The sequence below is a fragment of the Aegilops tauschii genome, chromosome 1 (genome assembly GCF_002575655.3).
Source record: "Aegilops tauschii subsp. strangulata cultivar AL8/78 chromosome 1, Aet v6.0, whole genome shotgun sequence".
Lineage (NCBI taxonomy): Eukaryota > Viridiplantae > Streptophyta > Magnoliopsida > Poales > Poaceae > Aegilops > Aegilops tauschii.
In genome coordinates, this window is record NC_053035.3 from 59,240,608 (window position 1) to 59,248,648 (window position 8,041).

Sequence of the window (8,041 nt, forward strand, 5' to 3'; positions counted from 1 at the left end):
AGCGCTGACCAAGGGGTGGGCTGTGATGCGGTAGGCACGTGGCACGGTGTACCGGGCGCCCGTTTGGTGTCTCGGGAACCCTGCACACATCGTTCGGGGCCGTATGTGGAAACCTCGGCCGGACTCCCTGCGGATGGAACCTGAATAGGCGATAAACCTGGACTAGAGACTTGAGTGTTTAGGTAGGCTATGGCCGACTCCCTCGCCAGGCTTCCGCTTGAAGGTTGCCGAGGTACACGACGTGTACATGGTGGTAAGTGGCGGGAGCGTGTGTGACGAAGTACACCCCTGCAGGGTTAACATCATCTATTCGAATAGCCGTGTCCGCGGTAAAGGACTTCTGGGTTGCCTATAACAGTTCATAGACAAGTGAAAGTGGATACTCTAAAATGCGCAAGATAAGCGTGAGTGCTATGGATGGCGTTCTCGTAGCGAGATGGGAGCGGGTCCATAGTGGAGTATTGATATGGTGAATATGTGGACTCGTGTGCGCCACCTCAAAAGAGTTACTTGCAATTGTAGCTTAGGATAGCCACCGAGTCAAAGCTGGCTTGCTGCAGTTAAACTCCGCCACCCCTTTTGTTGGTACCGATGCATATGTAGATAGTTCTGATGTAAGTCTTGCTGGGTACATTTGTACTCACGTTTGCTTATTTTATGTTTTGCAGAGAGACGTCAGTCTCGCTAGTAGTCCCGTGTGGACTTCGACGTTTAGCTTGATACCTCAGCTACGATCTTGTGCCCTCGGCAGGATCTAGTAGATAGTCAGGCTTCTCAGCCTTTTTCATTTATAGTTGTCTGTACTCAGACATGTTAAGCTTCCGCTTGTGTTTGGCTTGTATGCTCTGAATGTTGGGTCATAAGACCCATGTTTGTAATATCTGGCTCTTCGGAGCCTAATGAATAAATACTCTGAGTCGTAGAGTCTTGTTGTGATGCCATGTTGTATTTGCACATATCGAGCATATTGCGTGTATGATTGAAATGCTTGGTATGTGTGGGATCCGACAACCTAAGTTGTTTATCCTTGGTAGCCTCTCTTATGGGGAAATGTAGTCTTGTGCTTCCATGAGCCATAGTAGTCCGCTACAGCCCGGTTCACCGGAGTCCTGCTAGCCCAGCACTACTGCTCCAGACCACTTGACTGGCCGGCATGTGATTCACTTCGTTCCTGTGTCTGTCCCTTCGGGGAAATGTCACGCGGTGACATCCGGAGTCCTGCCTAGCCTGCTACAGCCCGGGTTCCCGGAGTCCTGTTAGCCCAGTGCTACAGCCCGGATTCACACGCTGCTGACCGACATGCTCGATGTTGATTCATGTATGCCTGTCCCCGTAAGTTAGTGCCACTTTGGGTTCACGACTAGTCATATCGGCCCGGGTTCTCTGTCATATGGATGCTAGCGACATTATCATATACGTGAGCCAAAAGGCGCAAACGGTCCCGGGCCATGGTAAGGCGACACCCGTGGGAATACCGTGCGTGAGGCCGCAAAGTGATATGAGGTGTTACAGGCTAGATCGGTGTGATTTGGAATCAGGGTCCCGACAGCGTTGGTATCAGAGCCTGACTGCCTGTAGGATTACCAAGCCAAACTGGTCGAAGTTGTGTCTAGAAATGCTTTAGTTATATAAGGGAAATGATTGTGGGAGGGAACGTAAGGCTCTTTTTACTCCTTTACCTTATGCCCTTCTGATCTGAGTCACCCTCTTCTCTTCTACGGGGATTAAGAACTAGGCTTCTCATCTTTCTATCAGGATCACGTGTTACTAATCCGTAGACTCGTAGGATTGTTGGTCTCAAGCCTCAGTTCAGTTTCTACCACTACAGTGTGTTGTTAGTTGGACTTGGAACCTTGATATTGTGCTTCTAAGTGGTTATGCCACCATTTTTGCAGGATGTCTCAAATCCTTTGAGCATTTACAGCCGTTATGCTGTCCGAGTCATCCCAGGCTTCTAAATAATCTGATGCATTTGCAAATCCCTTCTTTCCGTTCTCGATGTTCCTTTGGGCCAGATTAACCACACTAATCGTTGAGTTGAGGTACTCTGTTGCCTTGACATATATGTTGGAGTTATTATTATGACCCTAGGTGTCTTAGAGGACCACTTAGTAATCTAGCAATGCTTGCATCCCCAGTGTGATGATTCCGGCCATTATTCTCGAAAGCATCCCGTGATGCCATTTAGTTAGTAGGCATTCTATTCCTGGGTTTAAACCCGAGATTCACTCCACTCACCTCCTGTTGATAGTATTTGCTAGCTCCCTTAAGATATTAGTAACCTTTGCGATAGTCCTCGAGGTCCGTGGTATATCGTTCTTCCAAATACCATGAACCATTCTTGGCAGGAGTTCGTTTGAACCAAAAGATCACAACCAGGGCGCTCTTGAGGAGTACTCCATTCATATTGTGACTCTGCCAGTCCTTCCTCCTCTGCATGGGTTATCTGGAAGAAATATGTTGAATTTGTTCGACATACTAATCCATGCATAAACAACTTAGAAAAAACATATGTTCCTTTGGGTTGTCCCCCTTTAGTTATTTTCTAGCCCTCGTCTATCAATTGATAGTCAGGAGTAATTGTGCATTTGTGTTATCAATGCCTATTATTCTTGTGGTCCGTCAAGCCATTCTATTCCAGAATGACTAGGAGAAACAAACTCCAGTACCTCGTCCATCTCTGGGATTGGGTCAAAGTAGTTGTATTCCACAGATCAAATGCCAACCGGTTTACCTTGCATTGCCATCCCAGAGATCAAGTCTTCTAGCAACACACAACAACTTGGTACAGAAAACAACCGCTTTATTGATGCTAGCGGAAACATAGGTTCTATATTACATCAAGTAGCGAGGCCAAGCAACACAAATTGTGCGGCTGAACAATATGTACATTATTTAATAAACATGAAGGGGCCTCGATCATGATAACTACGCGGCAGCGGAACGACGACGAAGTGGAAATCCATAGCACAGGGACACCGATGTGGACATGATCTAGACAGGGGAAACTCTCCGATCCGATAAGACTTTCCTAAAAGCTGGCACGACACGCCAGGTCAGTACATTGAATGTACTTGCAAGCTCACAACAAGCATAAGCATAATGGCAAACAATGTCATGACAATTAATCAGGTTAAATGCAATGCCAACATACTATTGATGCAGTGAAAACAACTTGTGCACCGAGTCCCGCGGACTCTCTTACTAGACGGGTTAACTCGTAACCAGAACGGTGATCATACCCGGATCACAAACGAAACCTACACTTTGGTTCCCACAACGATTATTCTCATGATCTCACAAATCATCACATAAACAGTGCCAAGCATAAGAATTTAGTGTGCAAGATTACTTAATCATGTTGATCCATGGTGTGACTTACTTACGAGCTATGTCCATAACCGAGGACGCGGCTATCGATAGATTTAATAAACACTCTGCAGAGGTTAGCACATTGTACCCACACCACGGAATCCATGGCCTCGCACTCCCATTCGGGTGGACCAACGGCATTCCGACAGAACCCTCCCATTGCCATGACACTCTCCCGGCCACTCCGACCAACTCCCCGCTGGGCTAAGTCATGGATGGCCCCGTGCCTACCAAAGGCATCAACGGCCACCGTCGTGGTAAAACTTAAACTGTCCCTAATGGGGACATGGTACCATAACAACAAACGGGCACACAAGATTATGTCTGCTTACCGGGCCAGGGTACCGCACGCCCATAACCTTCCCTCGTTGGAGGTATCGACCAGAGGCATGACAACGGGCTGAATAACGGCCTCCCCATAAAGGCAAATGTGGTTGCACTGGGAAAACTCGATTCAGTGGCACCATGACTCGATCAACATTATATTCAAGTTGGATTAACATCAGGTTTTTAACTTGAAATAAAAATACTCGAGTCACAATATGCCATGAACATGCAACTATTCGATATGCATCACATACCACTTAAAGAAAACAGATCAACATTATCAAAGTTTTCTACTTGCACTACTCATCATTAAGCTTTACTGATTTTACTTCACTTGTTTTAACACTCATGATTTTGGTTATACCAAAACATAAAAATCAATTTATCACATAAAGAAAATACTACCAACCATACCCAAGAGCATAACCACACAATCAAAATTCCTTCTACTGCCTTAAACTAGTTCATGCATTCAAACAGTACTGTAAACTAAGCATTTCAACCATGACAAAGTAACTAACATAAACAATATTCATTTTGAATAATTAAATGCATGAAATAACTCATATTTAAGTTGGAAAAATCATAGATATTGAAACAACACCATACAAATGTTGGTGTAGCTTGCCTTAGTGCAGAGGAGGTTCACACTCCTCCTGGTTATCTTCAAGACAAGCTTCTCTCTCTGAAAATAATTAAAAACAGCAAAAGAAAATATCAAGAATCATTCTGTAAATCACCAGAAATTCTAGACAGTAGAGAAAAATCTCCATTTTGATGTGCTGCTAGAAAATTCCAAGACAAACACAATGCAAAAATAATCAAATCATTTGGACTTATGGTTTAAGAGTTAGAGCCGGTCAAAGTTTCTGGTCAAAGTTTGATTTAAATTTTGAATTAAAAGAAAATCAAAGGGGGGTGACGTCGATGGCGTATTCCTGGAATACGCCTCCACTCGTACCGCTTCGGGCGCGAGTGGTGAGGCTGACAACGGGCCCCACATGTCAGGTCAGGGGGAGAGAGAGAAAACAGAGACGGGTGGTGCTTCGTCGGTGCTTTCTCCGGCGAGGAGAGCTCGACGGCCAGATCGAGAGGGATTGGTGGATAGAGCAGACGCTCACGCACCTGCCTGTACCCGTGGCATGGCTAGAGGTGGACGGTTGAGGTCGGAAAGGGCTTCTCCAGCGGCTGCAGAAGACGGAGCTCGCCGAAGTTGAAGAAGTCGGCGACGTGGGGCTGCACCAGGGGCTCCTACAGGTTCGGACGGCACCAGAGGGCCACTAGTGAGTCGCCTGAGGAGTTGATTGAGCTCGCGGGGCATTGGAGTGAGGAGGAGGAGCAGAGTGGATCGCCGGCGAGCTCGGGTCAGGGACGGCAGCCAGAGGCCTGCCCGGCCGGGTTACGGCTTTGCTACGGGTTTGTGGAGGTTGGACGATGAGCTTGGAGTGCTCGGGGAAGCTGGAGAGGGTCAGAATATATAGGCGGAGGGGGTGGGGTTCGCGGCTCTGCCGGAGGAGTCTGGAAGCGGCGCAAGGCGACGAGGAGCGCCAGCGGGGAGGGGGCAAGGCTTCAGAGCTCACGCGGGCACTGTGAAGCTCGAAGACGAGCACAGGAGGCGGTTGGGGAAGAAGACAGGGGCACGGGCGCACTGTGGCTTTAGTCGCGACGTGCACGTGCTCGCTGCGGCTGCTTCGGCGTCGGCGAGTGGCAGGGAGGGGTCAAGTGTGATGAGACAAAGATGGTGGCGCGGTGCGGCAGTCGTCGGCGAGCGCTGGAACGAGCACGCACCGAACAGAGGGTCGGCGCAGCATAGAGCGCGTCGAACGCGTTGCCAGGGTCGCGTCCTCACGCGGTCACCACGCGGACTATGCCAAAACGGTGCCCAGAGGTTGCCAAACCATGTCTAGTGTATTGTCCGTCCAATGTTTAGTCTAGGGGAAGAGATGGCACACTGCTAGGCCGACCAGACAAGACTAGAGCTACTCAGCAGGTTTCTGGACAGAAATTTGGGCACCAAGTTTGAATGGCTTCTAGAAGGAGATTAGGGCTAATCTTTTGGAGTTAAGGTTTTCTTAGGAGGGTAATGAGGCTCAAGAAAAATCAGCCTCATTAGATCAAAGGAAAAGTACACTTGCTGTGCAAAGTGCATTTTGAGGCCAGAACAGAGATGATTTTCTGTAGCAAAAATATGCCAAAAACTTATGCAATATTTTTGCTCAAGGAGGTGTGCCAAGGTCCAAAGAATATTTGGGAATTTTCTCAGATTTTTGGGTGCAAGAAAAATGAGGGTTGCTTTGGAGCATATGTTTCTGAATTGAATTTCAGAGAGGAAAATGAATATTTTTCTTTTATGAAAAGTATTCCTTGGGTCATTTTGAGATTTTTCAGAGAAATAATGATGATATAGAGAGGGATGGGTCACTTGGGTGAAAATCAAGGACATCCCCAAGTGTTTAAGTCCATTTGAATTGATTCAAAAACTCCAAATTCAAATCAGAAGCAAAGAAGTCCGGAAAAAAGAGAGAAGGCAAAAACCAGGCTGTCACAAGAAGGATCCCCATCATAGGATCATCAAGACCTGCTTCCTCATAGGATTGGGATGAACTAGTTACCTCTTGTATCTTCTTGTGTTGGATTTGGACCTTTGTATCTCTCTTTGTGTGATTGGATCTAGCACATGTGTGATTGGATCAAGTCAATTTGAGTGTTCCTCTTGTTTCCCCCCTTTGTGTTCTTCTTGTTCATGGGGATTTCCCCTCCAATTCGTGAAAGATCTCCACCTAGGGTTCGACCCTACAACATATGGCCACGATAACTACAAGGGCTAGAATTAGACTGGCTCCAACACAGTATCACCAACGTGATTCCCTGCCCGCCACACTTGCAAAGCATGACATCACAAACTACACACTTCCAAACAGTGGATTAATCCAGACCATCTACCGACAACATCTTGGATTCTCAATCAAACTAAATAAACGGCACCAATTTGGCCCAAGTGGAACTGATTGGACACAGCTTCACCGATAGAGATCTCCCACCAATACTACTACGTCCTTCCCCTCCCAGGTCCTAATTCCATCTAGGAGCTGGATCGAACTCAAAAATCTTGTAAATCCGAGCCACTCCGCGAAATTGCGCCACCATTCTATACCCCCGTAGGCATACAGTCGGAACAAACCAATGCGCGTCAAATCGAGGGTGGCTAAAACCAAAAAAATCAAGGAGAAGAGAGTAAAACATGCAAATCCGGTGCAAAAGAGAAGATCCAGGGCGCTCACCGAAGAAGAAGGAGGCTGCGCGCGATGATCGAATCGCTTCGACCCCTCGCCGAGGTCGCCGTCGGTCGGTCGATCGTTGGCCTCGCTCGTCCCCGGCATGAAGACAAGACGCCAATGTACCACGCGATTCATAGGTCCTTTTTCAACTATGCCCCCTGAAAATATGGGGACAAATGGAAGAGGAACGGGAGGAGGAGAGTGCTACCTCTACAGCGGTGAGGATGCACACCGACAACTTGCTCAAAGGCGTCGGGATAGCGAGATCCGTGTCGCGGGAGAGAGGAGCCGAGTAAGGAGAGCGGCACAAATGAGGGTGTGAATCAACGGGAGGGAAACCCTAGTCCTCTTGCTCGTGTGGGTGCACACGCGGGTGCTGGCTCGCGGAAACAACTGAAACTTGTGTTTCCGCTCAACCTGGCTGGGAGGTCCTTTTTGCATCCGCTGGGCCAGGCCCAACTAGACATGCAACATACCCAACAATGAGATAATTGCATGATGGGTGTGAGCCAGGTGCAATACAAAAAACCAAACATGCCCTTAAGTTTGCGATGACTTGATCTTGACAGGCCTCCGGATCCGAGAATGCAACTTGTTCTCAAAGCACAGTTATTTTAGGGGGTGTCCTCATGGTAGTGGAGCGTTAACATCCTCCCCAAAGTCACGTGGGCTGTAGACAAAGAGTGCCTTAGGCCCTACGGATGAACTCGGCCGACCCAAGCTCCACCTCATATGCTCCTAGCTTAGGCAAGGTGGGACCAAAAAGGCGATGCCTGGTGCACCCGGGCAATTATTGCTACCGGTGCACCAATCCCTCGTTGCACATTCAAAAATATCCAAAAAATACGGATTTTTTTGCATTGAAACAACATCAATGTATGTTGTCACAAAAATTCAAATCAAAATTCAAACATTGCTCAAGATACAAAAATGAAAAATTAAAACTTAATAGTACAAACACAAGTTGGGCTTCAGCTTTGGCCCATTGGCACATTGATGTCAAATTTATAATTTTTTTATCTCAAGCAATTTTTCGAATTTTCATTTGAATTTTTGTGACAACA